This window comes from Zonotrichia albicollis, chromosome 1 (genome assembly GCF_047830755.1).
Source record: "Zonotrichia albicollis isolate bZonAlb1 chromosome 1, bZonAlb1.hap1, whole genome shotgun sequence".
In the NCBI taxonomy this organism is placed as follows: domain Eukaryota; kingdom Metazoa; phylum Chordata; class Aves; order Passeriformes; family Passerellidae; genus Zonotrichia; species Zonotrichia albicollis.
The window spans coordinates 64,054,893-64,078,021 of record NC_133819.1 but is presented as its reverse complement, the minus strand read 5'-3'; the positions used below and the strand labels follow the sequence as shown (position 1 = coordinate 64,078,021).

The 23,129-nt window shown below is 42.2% G+C and overlaps 1 long non-coding RNA gene across 2 annotated transcripts in view; it reads left to right on the top strand.

Moving 5' to 3' along the window:
• The window catches only part of LOC113458576 (uncharacterized), a 107,534-nt gene extending 85,564 nt beyond the window's left edge, over positions 1-21,970 (top strand). For both annotated transcript variants that reach the window (XR_012580824.1, XR_012580821.1), the window contains 2 exons: positions 46-141; positions 21,456-21,970. This is a non-coding gene — a long non-coding RNA (uncharacterized LOC113458576). The remainder of the gene's footprint in view (positions 1-45; positions 142-21,455) is intronic.
• Positions 21,971-23,129: the final 1,159 nt, after the last annotated feature.

The following is a 23,129-nucleotide window of genomic DNA, read 5'->3' as shown; positions in this document are numbered from 1 at the left end:
TAAAATCACCATATTTCATGTAGTTAATGTCATTTTTGTTCACAGTGAATCCCAGTATCTGAAAATCCTGGATAAGGAAGAGAGACTGCAGCCAGCACTTGCTTCTGTTGCTAGACCATTTCACAGCTTCTTTCATATGCTGTAAGTTTTCACAAGATTTGATAGAAAGTCTGTGAGACTTGGGGGGAAAAATACAGGATTGTTTTTAACATGGTGGCATTTGACCAAACAGGAAGGAGGAGGAGGGGGAATGTGAAAGTCAAAAGTGTAATAGAGGCTGGAAATTCTTGAACAGATGTAGCAGGTGTAAACATGTTTCCTTATTTTGGTTCCTGGATTTAACATCCTCCTACAAGACTTCAGTGTGCTCAGAAAAAAAGGTTATATGTGCAGATGGTAAACTGCTAAAATGCCCAGAAGGTTCAAACTCATCTGTGCTTGTGGAGACAGGGAGAATTTCCCATCGTCTGACTCACAGGTGTTTGGAGCACTCCGAGTCAGAGGCAGGTTTGGTGGTGCCGAAGCACAGCAGTGCTTTGCTTAAGCAAATGCCTTTGGTTGTGTGCTGGAAACGTGCAGGCTCTTTCTCTTGTGATGTCCAAGTGGCTAAGAACATTAAGAGAGCTCTCTGGAGCAAGGAGGTGGGGAGAGACTTTTTGGCATGTGGTCCACACAGTCATTACAAATTGAGGCTCTGGGCTGTTGCTGTCCCTGGGCTGCTGCTCTCTCTTCCTGACACATTGCGCTGCCTCGGGTCACTGCCTCGCTGCTTGCCTGCCCATTGTAGTTTTGATCATACATTCCCTTTTGGCACAGGACGATTATTTTCTGCATTCTGCTAGGTCCTCTTCCCGTTTGTCCCTATTAGTCTGTGGCCAGCACAGGAGCGAAAAGAAGCAGGTGTCTTAAACGCTTGGCTGACACGCTGGAATGGGGACACACCGGGGACAGCTCTGGCTGTGCGAGCAGCGCTCACAGCACGCTCTGACCGGCCGTGCTCAGCACTGACAAGCAGCGAGGAAGCAGGGGCCTGCCTCTGAAAGTCCTGCTTGTTATTAATAACAAACATACCTGGCACCTTGCGTGGAGGGAACGACGATGACACCACCACAAGGTGGGCAGAGAATGGGCACTGCCTCTGCAGGTTCCCCCTCAACCCAGCACTGCCCCGTGGACTCTGCTCAGGCCACCCCACCTGTCTCCATCACCGTGTCCAGCTGAGGCCACCCCACCTCCATGTCAGCTGTCCCCATGCCCGTGATGATGGCTGGCTCCTCGTCTCCAGCCGTTAAATCGGTTGTGTCAGCTGAACAGCTGGCCCTGCGCACGATGGACAGCCTGCACCAGCATCCCTCCAAATGTGCTGCAGGGTCAAAAAGAGCCTGCCAGCACCTCCCTGAGGAGCAGCTGGCTCAATCCAAATCTAGGTGAGATGCAAGCTGTGCTGATGGAAAGAGGAGAAATAGTTGCCCACTACTTCCTCCTCCAGCAGCCCTCTAATATCACCAGGATCTTAAGAAAGTATCAAACCCATCTGCCAGACTCATACACTAGGAAGAGGTTGAACAGCAAGGTGGCAAACTTGTGGGTGATACGACGTTATTTACGGTAGCAAAACCATGGCACATGACAAAAACACCATCTCATGATACTGAGCAATCGGGTGATAAAACAGAGAAAAGGCAGCATAGATATGTGTACTGTAATGCCAGTGGGCAAAGCAGACTTTACATACAGAGCTGAAGGTGCTGAACTTGCTGTTAGCTCTCAGAGAAGAAATCCTTGAAGAGCTGTGAAATCTAGACATATTTATGAAAATGCCAGATCCATTCTCAGCAGCGTTCAAAAAATAAATGAAATTTTAAATTTAGTATAGAAGAAACAAATCTAAAAACACTGCTGCATTCTGATATAAATACATCTGATGTGCCTACACCCTGATAATGGTGTTGTTCCAGCCTGCTAGCTCCAAAATGGTAACACAAGGGCCAGAGGAAGGTGCAGACTGTGGCATGGCTTCTGTACTGGGATTTCACAATAGATGAAGAATACATATCTGAAAAATCAAAATGTGAGGGAGAACATGAGAGAAATCTGTAAAATCATGAATGGCACCAAGAAGGCAAATAGGGAATGATTGTAATTGACTCTCATACCACAAGAACTAGGAGCATCAGATGAAATTATTAGGAGGCCTGTTCAAAACAAACAAAATAAGGGCTCTTCTTTAAACCGTGCTTTGTTGGAGTGTGCCACTAATTGTCACAGGATGCTGCAATGTCAAAAATTGATATGGGTTCAAAAAGCAATTACACAAATTCATGGAAGCAAAAATCCATCAAGGGCTATTAAATTTAAAGATACCACATCTGTCTCAGGGAAGTCCCTGAGCCACAGCTTGCTGGAGTTTGGGACAGCATGCCAGGGAACTATCATTGTGTGCTTACCCCTCTCTTATGCTGTTCCCCAGGCATCAGCTGTTGTTTATGTTTGAGAGAGGCTATTGGGCTGCATGGACTTGTCTCAACCAGCATGGCTGTTCTTATGTTTGGATGCCAGGAAATTAATTTTTCCACATCCAGTCTGTCGGAAATGATGCCCTTTCTTTCGTACAAGGACTTGGGTAGGGTGATTTGGGAATTTGTTAACTCTAGATTATCTTAATCACCTGTAATAGGATTTGAAGACTGAGGCAACACAGACATTGCTCTGAGAAGGATTTGGTAGCACATCTCCAAAGCATGACAAAAAGCAGGGGGTACAGGTTTCACTGCTCTCAGACTCCCTGCTGATGTTAATTCCAGACCCAGTGCCCACTCATAAAAGCCTGAATAGCCAGGGCTTCTCTAATAACCAGAAATTCATCAATCAGAAATCCCTGATCTATGTTTGGAGGTCCCGCTTCTGTGGGACTGGAGCAAACTGCAGAGGCTTATGACAGCCTAAACCCTCACCATCAGCCTGTGCCAAGCAATAAAACTTTTCCTCCTTATTTATTTATAATGTAGATACATTCTAAGATGAAGCCTAGACTTCCTTTACCTTTTCACCACCCACCAATGCATCTAGCTGTCGCCTATTCCTATGGTCAGCCCCTCCATGATGTCGTTTAACACACGAATTAAGGGACTGCAGACCCTTTTTTCCGTCGCAGCACACGTCTCCTTTGCAGGCTGCTGGCTGAGGTGAGCCTGGAGGGGCAGTGTCAACGCTGTTGGCAAGTGCTGGACAAGTCACCACGGTACCCACACCAGAAGGCTGGCCTTTCCCGTCCATTATCTTCAACAGTAGCGCGGCCGATCCTGCAAACCCGCACTTCGCAGGCGTGCAAAGCCCACGCAGATCCGGGTTAGCCGGCAGGAGGCCGGTATTGATCAGCTTGCTGTGGGAAAGCCGTGCTGGGAGACAACGGGCCCTGTCCGACTGGCAGCTATCGCCGTTCCAGAGTCTTCTGACTTTTAAAGGGGGGCTGTCCATGCAACGAGTACTGGTGAATTCCGCAAAATAACCACAACCACAACAACGGCTTCGTTGCTTTAATTTTTATTATTACCACTACTCCAGCTGCCGAACCAGCGAGGGCCGCAGCCCGGCCGCCCCAGCCGCGGCGCTCTCCCGGCGCCGCCGCCCCCCGCCGCCTCCAGGGGGAGCCCGGCGGCCGCGCCTCCGCCGCCTGAGGGCCGGGGGGCGGCGGGGGCCGCGCCGAGGAGGGCGGGCAGGATCCATCCCTTACCTTTTAAAGAAATCCACCTGCCTCCCTGTTAAAAAAAGCTCTTTCCTTTCCTTAAGGCCTGAGGAGAAAGCTCCTCTTCAGCTTGCTTGCCCCAAGCACCCATCCTCGCCCCAGGCATCCCTCATTGCCCCGAACGTCCCTCTTGCACCCAACACCGCTTCGTTGCCAGAGATTCAAGCACGCACCAGAGCAGTTCTCCCTCGGGGTGTTTTTGCGGGAATCTTGACGTGTTGAGGAGGTGTTTGTTGTCAGGGGGAGGCAGGGTGAGGCTGGGGAATGGGCGGAACGTCTTTCCAGCTCTCTGAGGTAGTGTGGGTTATCCTCCTCTGCACCCCATCACCGAAAAGAGGTTACAGCCTCAGGCTCAGGCATCGGATGTCTTTTTTTTTTCTTTTTTTTTTTTTCTTTTCCTTTTTTTCCAGTCAGTTTTTGCCGCATCGTTGTAGGGAGAGTAAGTTGTTAAGTGTTAGTAAGCTGGGAGTGCTGAGAGTGGGCTGAGGAAGGACATGGACCTGTTCAAAGGAGTTCAAAGGGGCACCAGCAAGATGATCAGAGGGCTGGAGCACTTCTCCTGCAAGGAAAGGCTGAGAGAGTTGGGGGTTGCTCCGCCTGGGAGGGAGAAGGCTCCAAGGAGACTTAATAGCATCTTCCTTTATATATAACACCTTTATAGCACCTTTAGTACCTAATGGGGGCCTGCAACATAGCTGGATAGGGACTTTTGACAACAGCATGTAGTGATAGAACAAGGAGGAATGGGAATGGCTTTTAACTGAAGGATGGTGGTTTTAGATTGGTTATTAGGAAGAAAATAGATACTGTGAGGATAGGGAGGCACTGGCACAGGTTGCCCATATAAGCTGTGGATGCCCCATCTCTGGAAGTGTTCAAGGCCAGGATGGATGGGACTCTGAGCAACCTGGGCTAGTGAAAGGTGTCCCTGGCCACGGCAGATGGGTTGGAACTAGTTGATCTTTAAGGTCCCTTCCAACCCAAACCATTCTGAGATGCTATGAAATAAGTAAAACTACAGAATTAGTATTATGAGATTATTAGGTTTGCTCAGGTGTCTGATATAGGATATTGGAGCCTGTTTTACCACTGGGGAGGCTGGGGTGGTAACAGATGAGTTCTGTGATCTTCTGTGATCTTTTCCAATCTTTACAATTCTATAATTCTGTTATTTTCTCAAGGTCATGGAGGGAGTACTGGCAGGCCCTTGCTTGGAGCCAGAAGTTGTCTGATCCTTTTCCTCTGTGTTTGAAGGCTGAGCTTTTCTCATAAATGAATTGCCCATGTGGTTTGTTCTGGGTAGAGTCTGGGTGGACAAAAGACTATGCTGCCAGCAACTCAGAGGTTATATAGCCAGGACAACCCCAGCACAGGAATGAAAAGTGATTTAAAAGAGAGTGTATTTTATTCTTACATGACTGCACACCTGTGCTTCGCTCTGGGGAGAATGGTATAAATGGGGCTTAAAAAAGAAGGTAATCTGTCAATTTATGTTTTCGCAGAAGTCAGCTTTTAGTGCCAAATTTTGTGTTTGGGGCATTCACGGACAAGGAAGTACTCTGGAAACGGGGATGGGAGGTGCAGTCCAAGGACAGCTACAAATAAAGGCTCTAGATCACTGTACCACGAGTATTCCAATGCTCCTATTTGATTCTGGTGCCTCTGCTTACAGTCTGTATTGGGAAAGGGTTTTTTCCCATGGATAACAGACATTCCAAAGAGTCTCAAAGAGGCAAAGTGTGCATACAGAGCAGCTCTGGAGTGGTATTATGAAAACTGGAGGCAAAGAGTTCCCTTCTTGAGCTATTTCACTTCCCTGCAAGAAACTTTAGCGCGCAGATGTGACAGCTGTGCTGACGTTTTGATCTGCCTGTGCTGATTCAGCCTGTTTCTGCATCTCACCATTGCTGCCTTGATCTGGTAGTGATTCCTCCCTTATCAAGGAGCACATCTTGCTGGCTGGAGGGCTGTTTGCTGGGAGGTGCTCAGGCCCTGGCAGGGTGTGCAGCAAGGCATGTGTGCCATCCAGGAAGCTGCGCTCCTGTAAGGAGGCATATTGCACTAAACATGGGAGTGCCTCAAGCACGTGCAACTACTGATGAAATGGCAAACCAAAACAAGTTATCTGGAAATGCCACTGGTGGTTTCTTGATTCAGCAGGCTGGATTACGTAACCTAGAGAGCAATATTCAGCTGAGGAGGGGCTGTATCTTCTACCTGAAAGATGGTATTTTCTTAAAGTATTTGGAAAGATGGTACTCTTAAAATAAAATATTTCTTAAAATATTCTTAAATCTGATTTGATTAAGCATATACCCTTGCCTTAATGCTGAGGAAAAGCAGTCCCTCCCACAATGCTGCATTCTTTCTGGCATGCCTTTACTCATCCGTCACACAGCTCCAGGTCTAGTGACAATAAAGAGATGTGAACATTCCCTACCATTGGCGAAGGGAGCCAAGGATGATTGCGTTAGTGTTCTTTCATAACAAACTCCAATCATTGGCAGACAACTTACAATCAAGGTTTTCTTTCCATCCTCAGCCCCACTGGTGGTTTGAGTAGTGTATCATTAGGATGATTGGATAACAGATTCATGCACGGTGCTGAAATTAAACTTGACCTGTCTAATCACATCGCAAATAGCAATTGGAGGTTGGGGGGTTTTCAGCCATCAACCACAGATCTTACAAAATATGTGTTGGCATTGAGGAAACAGCTGTAGGTGGTGAGAGAAGGAAATATTAGCAGAAAAGGTGTGCAAAATATCAAGATACACAAGTTAGTTATCTTGTACTGATGTGCTTGCTTAGGAAGATACTGTGGGGAAAAAAACTGGTATATTTGGCAACTGGGAAGCTGAGGATGAGTTATATTGGATTTCTCTAATTGGTTTGGCATAACTTTGTAAAAGGTTAACTGGCCAGGGCTGCCCTTGGCAGTGTTTGTCAACAGCCACAACAGAGCCAAAGCAGAATTCCCCCTTCTAAACACAAAATAAGATACAAATATCCCTTCTCACACCACTCTTGAGTGCTAGATATCATACAAGGCCAAACAACCAAGAAAAAACATGAAAGTGTAATAATTTAATAAAGCCTCAGAATAAATAACGTAAATAACTTATACACTGCATAGAAGTGTAATAGAAACCAAAACAAGAAACAACTTCTCAGCTTCTTCTAAAACTTACCCACATTGTCTGGCATGGAGGGTGATAGAACTGATCCATATTGATGCTTTGGAAAGGAATTCCAGACACCAGGGGTGTACTGTTAAAGTCCTTGTCCAGTAATTTAGGTGTGAAATAGTGAAAAATCATGTGAGAGTTCATCATATTGTGGTGTTTCTAAGGCGATGCTTTTAATGTAAGTCATTAAAAAAGGAAGGTAGAATGAAATAGATAGGAGACTGCAAAATCTGTCCCAGTTTTATGATGGATAGTAACCCCAAAATTCCTGTGAGCTAGCATAAGTGCTTAATGCATAATAAAAGCAGAATTTGACCTGGCATGTAATTCAGAAAGGAAGTATTTAGAATGTAAGCTATTATTTATGGTACCACCAAAAAACCCCATCCAAACACAAAATAGGTAACAAGATCAGCAACATGCTACTAAAAATCTTTGTTTTCTTTGTAGCTGGGGGAAGTTAAGATTTTAAATTTCACTGGAAATAGTTAAGATTTTTTTTTAATTTAGGAAAAAACAGAAATTATAGCCATTTTAAAAGTCTAATTCAGTGATGAGAAAGATTTTTTTAAATTTCACTTTTTTATTTACAATTTTTAAAAGTGTTCTTTCAAAAATTATTAAGCAATTAGTAACAGATAAATTCATGACAGATAAAGATAATGATATCCACTTAGTATAACTGTCTTCTTTCTTAGTACAGAGTGCTTCCTGTTTGTGTTGTAATGCTGAGGCTGTCAATGTTATTTCATTACAAAACAAATAGGAGATTTGTGAGTATTACAGTTGTTCTGGTACCAGATAGCAGGAGTGCTTAGTGATATGCCAGTAGAATTAAACCATTTTTCAACTGCCCTATTACCACATAAGTAATAATACTGCACACAGCACCAACTACTTATGAATATGTGAAGATTTAGTGTTAAAATATCTGTCTAAAACTTAGCCATTAATATATTGTTTTAAACTAGCTTTTGCAACAACATTCAGGTTTTTAAAATGTATCTAGAATTTGCAATTAGAAATAGGAAATTTTGTGAAAAATTAACTATTTTTGCCCTCCATGTCCTGAACTATATTGCCAGCAATCTTTGATAAAAAGAGATCCTGGTTCTTGTCATGCCTGGTTTTCAAAAGGATTCGGTGTTCTGCCTGACTTTTCAGACTTCCCCCCTAAGCAGCCCCAGGTGAAAAGCGGCTGAATGGGTGCTGTGTCTCATCCATTGTCCCAGCAAACAGGTTTCTATTTCCATACTTACAGACACACTTATGGAAGAAGGCTGAGGAAAAAACATATGCCTAGCACAGATTTTAGACTTCTGGACATCAGGCAAGTCTCAGTGAGCCTTAGGAAAGAATCAGTGGATTGCTCTTAATTGATTATCTCTTCTGGGTACCCAAGTTCAAACGTTGTCATGCAGAACCAGAAAATCAGACCCCACCTGTGCCTACCATTTTTACTTGATGTTTTTGCTGTGGACCCTTGTTCAGTGCTCTCTATCACTTTCTGTCTTCAGTTATTTGACAGGGAAAACAAAAAATATTTCAAAGTTTAAAACAATGACTTCTACAAAGACAGTGAAGTCTTTAAATTAGTGTTTTTTTTACCCTTTTAATTTTTTTTTAAATTTTATTTTTTAATTGTGACTGAAGCAAATATTAATCTTTGTGTGACCAGTTTACACCGACAGGCTGACATTAGTCTTGCTTGTCTGGCTACTTTTCACTGACCTCCCTTAGAAGTAAGCCATAGAGCAGGAATCTGCCAACCAAAAGTAGAAAAAAAGCTTCACTGTAATGACACCTTCCTGGAGGCAGAAGAAACACAGGGGTTCACATCTTAGACGAAGAAAAACGACGTTGCTGGCAAGCTACATTTAGCAAAGACTTATTTCATCTGCCAATGATTATTTAGAGTACATGCTCACTTTTCATATAGATACTCACATATCCAAGCTAAACAGAGCTTCATTCGCCAGGGCCTCTGAGTACTGCCACGATGCAAATGTTAAAGAGTAGTAACAAGGCTCTAATCACAACTGGTTTCCCATTTTATGGATACAGATATTTAGACATTCTGTTCCTAGTGAATGCACTGGGTACAACACAGAGCAAATGATAAGCCTAGATTTGTTAGGTGTGTGAAAGAGGGTAACATACTGAATAAAATGAATTTCAAGTGCAACCAATAAAAACAATCTCCTTATGAAAGTATTTTAAATAGATTTGATGCTAGCAGGAGAGAAATCACAGAAATCAAAAGCTAGCCATTGCAGAATGAAACCTGCTGCAGACAGAGGAATTATAATTTTGTAGGCAACGCTGAATTCAGTTCCAGGAAAAATGTACATGAAACATGGCTGTCTTGACAACCCCATTCAACGAGCTACTCAAGATGGAAGCTGTGTGAACAAAAAGCCTTCTGAAACCATAAAAGCAGCACTCAGTAACTAAGGTGAAAAAGCTCTAAAATTATGGGAAGGTGTCACAACCTGTCAATTTATTAGCAGATGCTTCTAAATCAGTATAGGAACAAAATATCAAACCCTTCAAAAGTGGAATAATAGAACTGTTCTAAAAGAGAAGAGAAAACACGTGCCACACAACTGGGGTTTCCAGGACTTTTGCTAAATGGTCTTTGGAAGACTGTAGACAACAAAGCAGGGCACAAGCAGCTGATGTCAGTTTTTCAAAACAGTAATAATTTTAAGCATATTGGACTGAAAAAAGATTTTGCAGTGACTTTTTGAGCAAACACTTTTAGTCAGGAATAATAGCTAAGCAAAAGAACAAGGGCCTTATTTTGCTCTACCTCGCTTTTTGTTTAGAAAGTGTGAAATGCTATCATCAAGTCAGAATTTTCTTTTCCCACAGGAGTGTGTTAATATTTTACTCCCAAAGAAAGGCATTGCTATAACTAGTGACTACACACAGTCTATTCAGTCTAACCTAATGTTCAGGGGTCACAGCCTTTGATTGAGGAGGCTTTTGGCCTGTGAAGTTAAACAAGAGGTGGCTTTAACTAAGTATCAAGAGTACTGATTTTCACCAAAAAGCTGCTTATGATCAGCAAGAGGAATACTGAGAATATGTCACTGAATAAAACCCTGAAACTAGATCACTCCTAACAAAGCTGAAGGTCAGATTGCTTCCATAGGATGAAGGCAAGTCCCAGGTCAGTGTGCTGATAATAACTGCTGCAAACATTAGTTTAGCAGCAAACAGTTTCCCTGATAGAAAGGGAGGAGGGTGTAAGGATGAAGGAAGGAATAAACCACCTATCTGGCCTCTTTAAACATGGTGGAGCTTTAAATTAATCCTGACAGCATGTTCACGGGTAACACAAAGGAGATCCTGACCTGATACATGAATTTTGCCAGTCAAGTGCTACCAGTCAGGTTAGGATAGGGGGAAACTGCCTGCCAAGGTACCTGGCAGCCTTAAGCCAGGTGCCGTAAACAGAACAAAATAGTAACAGAGTAAGGATGCAGGCAGGATGGAGGACACAGGCAGGAGGGTGCAGTGAGCTGTTTGGAACCTCACTGTGGGGTTTTTGCACTAGCCCAGAACCACAGAGCTCTTATGACTTGCCCTGGAAAGGAATGGGATACACATGTGATGGCTGGGTAGGAAAGAACAGGATGAGACTGAACCCTCCTCCCTCAGGGTCAGTGGTCTCAGCTAGAGCAAGGGGGTGGGGATATCAATTACCTCAAATGCTCCTCCATGAGTCCTCCTCCAAAAATATGTGGCTAAGCAGGTCAGTGAGTGCTGTGGGGTGGAGGTGGCTTGTTGCTCCTGTTGATGTTGTTCTACTTTACTGAGGTGCCTCAGTCTGTGCTGAAATCCTTGTGTTTGCCCTCTCCAGCAAGTGCCCTGAACCCTTCACTGGAGAGTTAGTCTCATGCTCTCTGACTCGGTGAATGTGAAAACATTGTGAGCAAAGTGGAACATATCCAAAAGGAGAGATGGAGGCAAAATGGCCTCATAAGGCCTTAAATTTAGAGCATGCTTCTGAGGCTGTGGCTCAGTGCTTTAAGTCCAGTTCCAGTGCTCCCTCTATGCCATAAAATATATCTCAGCTAGACTTGTATTGCAAGTGCTGACATTGGGTTTGCACTGGTTCCAAAAATGTTCAAGGGTTATCTTCAACAGCCAGCTTTATGCTGACTGAGATTGACTGTTGTCTTGTAACTAGCAAAAGGTCAGTGTAAGGATACAGGCAGCATAAAGACCAGTCACATGGCAGGTTCATTTAGAAATAAGCTTGAGTGCTCCCCTCTGGCCTAGATCAGACTGGGACATGTACCAGTTTGTACAAATCTAGGATTGATCCACAGGTTCAGGGTTGGATGACGAGTTCTCAAATCCTTGTTCTGAGAGTATGACAGAGAATAATTGTTGCAAAGTGGATTGTTAAAGATACTTGCTTGAGAAGAGAGATATTTTCCTAAGACTCTGACCTCGTGACCATCAATTTATGGAAAATGTAAGAAATTAATAACCTCTAAACCTGAGAATACCTATAGCCTCTTTTGACGATCTTATTGTGACAATCTTACTAGAGCTTTTTGAACTGTTTCCTTCAAAGTTTTAAGGTGAGAATTAATTTCTCCCACTCGCCCCTGCCCTCCAAATCCAACTACTGTAAAACAGTAGTTGTACACATCCAAATCCATTTTCCTACTGTTCAGAATACCTGTGTTTAGAAGATATGACTATTGCAACCTGTGTTCAGAAAACATTCCAACTCCATCTTCTGCTGAAAGCTCAGCAGAATCATTCACTTTAGTTTACATACAGTATACCCATAACAGGATGCTTCATGCAAAGAGTTGTTTACCCTCTACAGTGCTCAGAGAAAACTCATCCCCTTTTCTCCAAGGCTAAACCAAATACATGTTTCAAAGGCTAAACTAAATATATACTGTTCACTGTCTAATAATTGAGAAATAATGGTCTCAGCAAAGGGCATTTCCTAGGGATTAAGGACTGGCTGCATGAGTGGATAGCATGAGATTTTTAATTAAAGGTGCAAGCTCCCTCTGTTCTGGCATATGACATTCCATTTAAATGAGGTTCTATTGAATTCAGAGGTTTTTCATGGCATGAAGTTCACCAGTTCTGACAGGTCCATGCCCACCCCAGTTTAATGGGTGGCAACACAGTCTAGAAGGATAACTTCTGACTGTCTCATCAGTTCCACAGTATTATATTAGTGCTGTGAATGTGGCCAAAGACATCACTTTTGATGCTAGGGTTTTCAGATAATTGTAATTCATCTGTGGTAGTGAAGGAGTTGTTTCCAAAGTTAGAGGTCTATGAGGTCATACCAGAGGATCTTTGTCATTCAGAGTCTACACTGAACCCCACCACAGATCATAACCAACATAAATATGAAGGTGGGAAGCTGGGTTTATGGAAGAAATGGTAAAAAGAAAGTGTATGAAAACTAGAGATGTGTCATGCCCGAGAACAACTAGAAGCAATTTCCTTATGTGTTGAATGTGCCATTTAATAACCCTGGCACAAACATGAGATAAATTAAAACGGCTGGTGTCTGTTTCCTTAAAAGCAAAAGAAAATGGAACTATTATGAGTTTTTGCTGTTCAAAATCAAAGACCTTTCCTTGTCTGAGTGGAGATTATGCTATATGCAACCTTTGTCGCAATCAAAGAGCCCCAATGGCCAGCAGCAGAGTTACTGCCAGAGGCAGTGTCTGTGTATCTCAGTCAGGCCTGGACAGGAGACCTGTTGGTCACAGCAAAGGTGGGTCTAACCCAGAGCAGGAATGCTGAAATTACCTCTGTTGGCCATAAAAACATCCCAACAGCTCAGTCCCACACCTGTCTTTTGTTGCTGGGGCATTATTTTTGTCTTTAGTTTTTCTGAAAAAATCATGCCCTATCTCCCTCTAGTACTCATTAGCAAAAGAAAAGCAGGATCAGGCCCTAAATTTATGGAAATTAAATGCTGTCAAATCTGTTTAACTCCTGTAGGACTTTTTCACAACTTTATTATAGTTGCATCAGAGGCTGTTTTGTTAGGAAATAGTAACATATTTTCTGCTCCCCCACCTTATAGCACTACTGTGGAGAAACTGATTTGACAGGGAGCAAAAATACACTGTTGGAAATAAATTCGGTGTTATGCTGAAAGTCAGCCATGAAACCCTGCAGAAGATGGTGGGTGAGAAAGCTTCCTTTCCCTAGGAAAAGAACTGCCTTCTTTTTGGGACATCCTCATTGAGACTCCCAGAGCTGTGCCGTAACATTCCGCACCCTGCGTACCACGGCACACATGCCTACAGTGCTGAACTGTGGGGGCTGAGGCACTTCTCCAGGATCCAACTGCAAAGGCTGGGGACAAGGTGGCATATGATGAAATAGAGCAACTCAGAAAGTGACAGCAGAAACATTAGAGAAGCAGACATAGCAAGTAGCAAGGACGCACCGGAGCCAGCAAGGAAAACCCTTGTAGCCTGACCTTGAGAGAAACCTAAGAGAGAGATAACTTGAGTTGTGGCTCAAAAGAAGCTTGAAAGTGTGAAAAGAGAAAACACTGACTATTGTTTTGACTCCCGCTGCGCCCAGAGTAACGGGACATTATGTACAGTCTTTCTAAACAAACAGGCGCACGTTAAAAAGCTCAGTTCACTCCCTCATCCATTTGTTCTCCAAACAGAAACAACCTGTAGGGACCCTGAATATTGGTCAACTACCTGGGTCAAGGAGGGTAACAAGAAGTATTTTAATAAAGGGAACTTTCTCCTCAGAACTGATTTTGCCTTTTCTTCTCTCTAGTAAAAGGTTTTGGTCCTTGTCTGTGGTGATATTGTCATTAGCATTGTCATAGCAACTGATAAACAAGGAGAAAGTGATGTGCAACAACTTTTTTTTTTTTTAAAGACAGTCCAAATGTCTTACTAACAAGTAATTTGGTGACAGAATTTAGCAAAGTGGCTGCACAATAAATGGGTTTATCATTAAACATAATGCTCTTTTCCATTTTAACCGAGCATAAAATCGTATCTTGAAAGGATTGGGAAAAAGCGGGGCTTTATGCCTCTTGAGTAGTTCCATGTGACATATGGTCTTTCCAAGCAATAGTTTTATCGGCTGTGCACAGTAGCAGCAGATTTGAGCTAATGTTCCTGTGAAAACAAGTAAGGGTTTATCCAAAAACTGAAGAAGGGGAGGAGAAAGGCACCTTTGCCCTGCTGTACAGAAAAAACAAATCGTGTCTTACGTCAAACTTACGACATCCCTCTATAAATATAGCAGCTACTGGTAGTGACTAACTTCAGCACATGCTCTGGGTGGGTTGAAGAGGGCTCAGTGACCTGTTTGGTTCCCTGCCCACCAGTGATATTCCCAGGAGTGTTTCAGCCCTGTGCTGCCCTGAAGCCTTGGATGGGGACCAGTGTGGTTCTTGGGAACAGATGGGGATCCCTGCCCAGAGGGGCTTAGCTCCAACTTTTTCTATGCAGCCGCGTCTCCATTTCCCAACATAGATGCTTATCATCAGCATCAGACACTGGCAAGCAGCATGGCTTGCTTGTTGTTAGATGCGTCTCATGGGGTGCTGAAGAGCACCGTGTCTCCATGCTCCCCAACATCCTGCTTCACTCTGGGATTATAGCTGGGGATTCACTTAGCACCTGGGTAGTGGTGCAGGGCAGGATGAGCCTCATATACAAATACACATGCCCTGTGTTTGTTTTAGCTCACAACTTTGTCAAAATATTGGCCTAAAATTATTTTGAGCTTGCTGCTGCCTCAATTGAGAACCACTGCACTAGAAATAGTCCCTGTAAGTTAATTGGTGCTGGTGCAACAAGTGGAGGAAGAAGGCAAAAATTAATGAATTGGAAAACATTTCTGCATCTGAAGAATTCTGCTATAGTAGTTGGATGCATGCACACAGGATGTAAATAAATAAACATATGCTCATATGGTTATATTCTTGCATACACACATGCATACATACACATATTTGTACATGCATTTTTATATGTATATTTAGAATGATCTTAAATAAGAGGTAACATGGTGGGGAAAATTGAAATGTAAAATAAAAAAATAAAAAATCCCATAGCTCAAAAACTTACTAGAAGGCATGTTTTCAGAAAAGCTTTCAATGTGCTTGAATAGCCCTGTGATGCTTTTGTAGTAATGAGTGATTTTTTCTCATTCTTACAACAATGCAATAATTTTTAGGTTGAGTTCCTCAAGGCCTTCTCATCATCAAGACTGAATTCCCTGCACTCTGAAGTCTTTCACGAGCACTTCTCTCTCCCCTGCTGTCTGTGCCACTCTCTTATCCCCAATCAAGTGTCAATTTTACTTCTATCTGAAGTTCAGTGAGATATTTTTCTGGTGGTTGGCTGAGATCTCTTTGTAACAGCCACGCAAATTTTTTCAGAACTGACATGAGGTGTCACAATTGTGGCAGCGTTGCATCTGTCCTGGGGGACATGGAAAAAGATTGGTTTAGGGGAACATCTGAATCAGGACTGAGGCATTAGGAGTTCAATCTGTGGATTGTCTCAAGTCCTAAAACTATAGGGGAAACAGATATATCTTTTATTTGAGACCTACCACTGCACTTAGAAATGGCATCTGCCTGTAGTAAAACATCACAGATCAGGAAATTACTCTTTTGCATTATATATAGTTACAGGAGGAGCAGGCAGAGGCACAAAAGAAATATTGACCATTGGTGATTGCCAGAGATGGATGGCATTACAAAATAGGAGGAAAATTGAGCTCCTGAAAGTGGCTTTCCCTGTCTGAGTTTCTCCTGGGACTGTGGCAACATGCAGAGTTGCTAAACCTGGGATAGGAGTACCAGACCTTATATATGGCACGCTTACAAAGGACACTGTGGTACACACTGCAGACAAACTACTCTGCAACAAAGAAAGTCTTTGTGCTGACGCAACAGAACTAGGTAACAAATGCAGCTTCCAAAATGACTCTTTCTCAATAAAGGGTAATCGGTTCTTCCCATTTCTCATTGTGTAAGATACTCTATAGACTTTATTCATTAGAGAGCACTCTGCAAAGTTGAAGTAAGAAATGGGAGAAATAAGGATGGCAATAGAGTTGTAAATTCAGCTTACATGTCAAGGAAATTACAATAAACTGATACACTTTCTGTAAAAAACACTGACTGATGGTGCCATTCCTCAAATAAAAGCAACAAACATTCAGTATGCCAATACCTTCAAGGTATAGACAAAGATGGGGCTGTCACAGAATCACAGAATGGCTGAACTGGGGAAGGGAAGGACCTCTGGAGGTCATCTACTCCAACTCCCCTTCTCAAAGCAGTGTAAACTAGAACTCACTCCTCTGGACTGTGTCCACTGAAGCTTTCAATGCCTCCAAGGAGGCAAACTCCACATCCTCGCTGGGAAGTTTATTCAACTGTTCAACTACCCTCACAGTAAAAAAGTGACTGGCCTCCAGCTGGACATGCCAGCCACATCACAAACCTCTGAGCCTGGTGGTTCTGCCAGTTTACAGTCCACCTGTGAATTGACATCCACTGTCTGTTTATTTACTATGTAGTTCATCAGTTTGCTGAATGCTATGCAAGTGGTGTTAGGGGAGACAATGCTGAAGGTCCTGCCAAACTTGAGAGAAATGAAGTCCATTGTTCTCCCCCAATATGGTAGGCCTGTCACCTCGTCATTGAAGTTGATCAGTTTGGCCAAGCATGTAATAACTGCAGTGTAGATGTTGCTGGCTTGCTAGGAGAGAGTTGAATAATAATATAATATAATAATATAATAATATATAATATAATAATAAGAGGAATAATTCATTTAATGATGTCTGACTTCCTGATCCCAAAATGTTCCTGAGCAGGCTATGCAGAGGTTCCTCATGTCGTTTTGTGTGTCCCCTGCAGTGTATTACACATCCTGAGACTGGAGACACTTTGGTTTGCATGCCATTCACTTGGTTTATTGTAATCTAATGTTCAAAATTTAGCCAATCTGACTGGTCATTTATTCATGTAACATGCTTTGGTTCCCTCATTAATTCTTAGAATGAAGTTTCAAGTACATCTTGAAAGTCAAAATTGGCTTTCAGCAAGTATTGATATGCTGTGAAAAATCATTGTATTTCATGTGCGTCACTACTTTTTTTACAGGAAAATTTGGGGAAACTCAGACATGTACTGAAGACATTAAGTTAAAGTGAGAGCTAACGATATCCAAAAAAATACTGGCATTTTAATGGAGGACAATTAAGAAAAATACTTGTTTTTCTGTTCTTACAGTCAAATTTGTCAAGATATTGTGTAAATCCTGGGGGCACTCTAATAGCCTTTCATGTTTATTCCATTAATGAATTCTTATCTCCTGGGTTCCTGGTGGAAGAAGACCCTGGAAACAGAAAATAACTAGTGAACCCCAGTCTCATGAGCTGCCCTGCCTTGTTCCTGTCTAGTGGGCCTTGCTGGAGTGGGCAGAAAAGCCGGATTTAAAGACAGGATTAAAGCTACAGCTGTTCTTGCTTTTCCAACCTTTTCTTGAAATGAATATCAAATTCTTTAGGCTGAATTAGACAGGGAGGAGTAGAACACATCTTCTGCATCTCCTTTAATTCTTGATATCTTTGCAGCAGCTGTCAGCTTTAGTTTGTTCATTGATCATTCAGTTGAGCAAGAGCAGGAAGATGAAGGACCGTTCACCCCTTGATGCTGCTAACAAGCCTGTCAGGCTTTGACAACTTAAATGAGAGACATTTCATAAAATTATGAGTGAAATTTTAAATGTCTCGTTGAGGCATACCACAAAATCCATTGCTGTCAAATGAGCACTTGCAGTAAGTTGGGTTTTTTCCCTGACTCAGCACTCTGCTCACGTCAGACCCATCAGGATTTTGGAAACATCTCCTTTTTACAGAGGGCATGCTCAGAAACATTAACACAAGCATTAACACTCAATTTATCTGCTGACATTACTGTTGCACATCAGTACTGTCATTTATGTGCATGCAGCAGAAGGGCAGGATAGTTTAATGAAGACTCTAAAATGGACTAAGCTTCTCTGTTCCCTTATCAAATACCTCTACCTGATTTAAACTGACAGTTTTTCACAACCAATTCAATGTACTTTTTCTCCCCTGCCATTGCCTGAGTGGTCCACATGGTTTTAAGGTGATGCTTTAGTCCCACAAGAAGAAATATGTGTGGTTTTTAATGACCTTTACTGAAACCGTATCCTGACTGCACACATATCACAAAGGGTATCTATTTGGCCCTTGGCCAAGCAAAAGCCCTGTGAAGTGGCTGGAGCCACCAGGGCACTTAAGAATAGCTGTGGCCCAGATCTGTGGCACAGTAGCTGCACAAGCCCTAAATCTTCTATGCCTGAGGAAGCCTACCACCCAAAGGGCCAGACGTTTGTCTGTCTGCTTTTTGCTGGACAGGCTTTATTCCCAAATTTTGCTCTTCAAGGTACAGCAAAGTAGGGTAGTTTCTTTCCTTACAGGTTTCAGCTAAGGTGAGCATAAGCAGCCTTTGCTCAGTTGACTGTAAACCCCATTTGAACAGAAAATTTTGTTTCACAAAGTCCAACATGTGTGGTACCAGAAGAATCTATTATATTACATGAATAACAGTTATTGTAAGCTTGCTTTAAACAGAATGGGATATCTTCTTTTTGAGCTAGTAGCCAAAACCAGAAGCAACAATACAATTTATAGCTAACTAGGTAATCCATCAGCACTTAGTCTCCAGCTTGAAAAAATATTTTGAGTACCAGCTTAACTTGAAGTATATGGATATATGCATTTATTTCAATAGGGCAAACACATATGCCTAGACCTATGTGTGACTGCAGCTATGTAAGATTAAATGCATCACTGAAAGAGAGTCCTTAGAAAAACCCCTAAATTTTAGCTGAATGAATTTGTCCAGGGATAAATATAAGACCAGCTCCACCCTGGCTCTGTTTCTTTTTTAGTGTAGTTAACGTAAGCAAGATCCCATTATTCTGCAATATTGATGGCACACCTTCATGCATAGGAGAGAACACATTCCCAGCATACTATAAAATTTAAAATTGATCTTTTTCACTGCTGGCATGTTTGGTTTTTTAACCCAGTTTTACTCCCCAGAATCTTCTAGAAACAATAACACTGATCCTGTGTGTTCACATGATATGAAGAAGGGCAACTTACATTATTGCCAATTTTCCTTGTTTTTCTCTGCTGCCCTTCATTCCCTGCACTTTTTTCCTTGCTCAGAAGTGAATATACTTTCTGTCAGACTTTCAGCATATTTTCCTGTCACACATTCTCCTGCTTTGAGCTCTTTTGTTCTAATACTCTTGACATTTAAGCTGGGCACTTTAAAGGTTCTTTCTCTTTACTTTATTCTATGATTTATTGATTACTTCCAGCTTTTGTTTCCCTAAGCCTATTTCCTTTCAAGTTTTCTCACCCTTCCAGCTTGTTATTTCATCCCTTGGTACAAATAATGCCTCACAGTCCTAGTTTTAAAGCCAGAACCACGGCACAGTTTTTTCTCCCATTAGCTTGGCATAGCAGCATTTTTTTTACACACAGAGGCCCAAAGACATTGTAAATGATTACAGAGGTCATTGTTACTGATGAATGTGTCACGGCCACACATTTACAAAGGGCCTGCTGAGCTGCACTGTCTTTTGCAAGTGGCTCCTGAAGAAGTCATAGGCACTACTCACAGATCAAGGGACTGCTCTGTGTGGGAAAGTGACATTCTGCACCTTGACAAAAGTTGGCATTTTACAGGGAGAAGCCCCTTCCCAAAGCCTGGGCACTGCTGGCTGTGTGAGTCTGACTGAAAACCAGAACAGCAGGAGATGCTGGATTAGGGGGTTTGCCAGCAGTTAAGGATTATTGCACCTACATATTGTGGTGCACATTCTGTGCTAATTGCCACGTGGTGGGAGCCATGCAGTTGGTGACAGAGTGTGGCTGTGAGTGTGTGCTCCCATCCGCATTTCTGCAAGGCACGGGTTTGTTCTGGTGTTGCTCCTATAAAAGGAGGCTTCCATTCACCAGAAATACCAGTTCTAGCATAAGAAACCCAGCAGGAGCTGTATTAGGCGTGCGTCTCAGTGTGAGCCTTGGACTGAAGTTACCTAATTGGCTGCATCCCCATTCCCTGCCATGACGTTGGCATAATATTTGGGGCTGTCTTGGCATCTTCCAGTGACTCAAGCTATACAAATAGTTTTGGAATCATCAGATGGGAGAGCCGAGAATGAAGCAACGCATTACTACCTATGCAAGGCTTTGAACAGCCTTCCTCCTCCGTTTCCTACTCTGTTATGGCAAAGGACAGGAAAGGACCCTTGTCTTTTTCATGTCTGTGTTCCCGTCTCGGACTGAGTGTCTCGGACACACTGAGCCCTTTAATTTCCCCTCAGTGCCCAAAGTAGTGCAGTGATTTGCTGCTGTACATATGCAATAGGAAAGCACAGTAATTCACCTGGATCCAACTAGGAATTTGCATATTAGGCATTAAGGGGTGGATTGCCCAGGGTGACAGCCAGATTCTGCGCAGTAGAGTGCTGTGTTCAGAGGGACACTTTTGCCCATTTCCAACTCAGATACAAAGCAAAGCAGACTGTAACCAACACTCACATATAAAGCGAACTCCAGTCAATTAGCTAGTGATTTTTCTGTCAAACAGGATTCTGTGCAAATGAAGAGATATCAAAGATGCAGAAATTGATTGAACTCAGCTGAACATGTACCTCCTGCTTGGGTTCTAAAGTAAATAAAGACCTTTTGCAAGAAAAAAAAAAAAGGAGCATTGTTTTTTACATTTTACTGTTTCAATAGAGATGAAAAATTAAATTGCCAGTAAAATTTCATGAGAAAGGAAATTCTTGTTAGAAATTTTATCTCAGAGTACTGATTTTGCTACTGTGAAGAAAATTTCCCTCTAAAAGTTAATAAATAAAAGCAAACAAGGATAGACTTTTAATTCCTTTCATTTAAAATCTTCTAACATATGCAGTATTAGATTATATTTTAAAAGGAAGATATAACTTGCTGGTTTTCCTACATTTAAATGAAAGTTAGAAAAATTTAAATGGTGCAAAGTTGGTCTAAGGTAAGTGAACACAACTCCTTATTAATCTGTGAATAAAGATGACTGAATCCTTGGCCTCTTGTTTGTCTGTCAGAATGCACATACCAGCAGGATGTTACCCTGGTTCACTTTACATACAGCACACCAAAGGGGTATGTTGTCCTACAGGCTTAAAATGTGTTTTACTTTATGCTAAAAATTCAGGCCAAATGATACAGCCAAGACTGAGAGATTAATAAATTGTAATAACAGTGCTTTTATTGACACTGGAAAGTTGGAAGTTATGTTTCTGATAAGAAAATGGATTTTACCGAAACCAACTATTAGTACGAAATACTTACGTTGTGATTTTGTACATTTGTATGCATGCAACCATATAAGCACTTATATATTATACATGTACTTGCCTTTCCTTTAGGCAACCACCAGTGACATTTTCCAAGGAATAAGAAGCTGAATGAGCAACTAAGACAAAGCTGTGTTTCTGGTTTTTTGTTTTTTTCTTTTCGGCAGTGGAAATAATTTTAATCAGCTATGTGGCTAGAAATCTTTGGAGAAGGCCTTCAGCAAGTTCCCATTAATTTTCTCATTTAAGAATTTCTTAAAGTACAGAAGAAAAATAGTCAAGATATTTCAAGATAACATATTTTTCTTGTAAAGGAGGAATTTTAGATTTTTTTATAGAAGCTGTTGGTTTGTTTCTTCTGGGTTGCCTGGAGAATTGCCTCAAAACAACCAGAGCTATGTTCCCCTTCCTTAGGGCTTTAACATGGTCCATGGGAGCCCAGTGCTCTGCCAGCTCCAGAGGAACAGGACAAGTGAGGGATTATGGGTTGGAACCCCATGTGTTAGAGTGGTGCTCTTACATGGGTTTTAATGATGTTATCCTCAGATGAATTGGAGTGAGGCAAGCTCAGGAGCTGACAAGCCCAAATAAATCTCCAAATGAATGACCTGCTAGTTTGTGTGTCTCCTCATTTCCTATTTAATTTTGTTTTGGGAGTGGCTACTGTTTCGTGCTGTTGTGGCTTTGTTTTCTAATCTCACAGATGTCTGCCAGCTGCTGGATACTCAGAAGAAGACAGTCACTTGGGCTCTTTCCCGTAAGCCATGTCCCTGAGTAAGTTCTCACACACAGAAAAGAAATTCAGGGCAACAAAGAGATATCAGTGAAAAGGTTCTTTTTAGAGTAAAAATTTGGTGGAGATTAAAATAGGGCAAAAGTTCAAATGAGAACGAGCCACTGCCAAGCAAGCAAGAATCTTGGCAAAAAAGAAGGAAAAGAAACATTGGTTTAAAAGGCAAGTAACCATGGCGAGGCAACAGCTCAATGCTAGAATCTGGTTAAGAACTAATATCACACAGAGCTCTGATTGTTTATTCAAGGCTAACCCATGGGAGAACAGTTGTCTCCAATGAGTGTTCTCACAGCTTGGATCCAAAATTATAACTGCATTTTTTTAAGCATCCAGCACTTCAACACTACCCATTTACTGTTAGACAAAAGAAAAAGAAAGTACGAAGTTTTTTCTTCGTGTCCCTTGTGTGTTTAAGGCAGAGCTTTACATATGGAAAGGCATTTCACGTCAGCTGTTGAACCAGTAACATGCTATTCTGCAGCAGTTGCCAATGGAAACTGTTGATACATTTTCAGCGCCTCTCCCAAGTTTCAGAAGAAACTGGAAGCAGTGTATGGTTTAGAGATGTTTTGTTTGTGTGGGTTTTTGGAGGGTGAGAGAAGAGGTCTTGCACCCCCCGAGCTGCATTACTGCAGTTGTGACACAAAACAGCTAATGGAGTGTGGGAGCTAACAGCTGTGGAATTAAGTTTAGGCATGAAATAAAAATAATGGCAGCTTTGATACAAGTAATAATTTACTAAAGATGTTTTGTGGCTATCAGCAAACTCACAACATATGCACACATCCATACACCTGCTTAAGTCGTGCACCTGTTGTCCTACAAATAAATCAAAAGGGAAAAATGGAAGCTTCCAATGTTCTGCTGTAAATAAAGGATGATTAATACCATTATAGTGACAAACAGGTATTGGCAGCACACAGAAAGAATGGAAGATTGTCGTCTAATTTGTG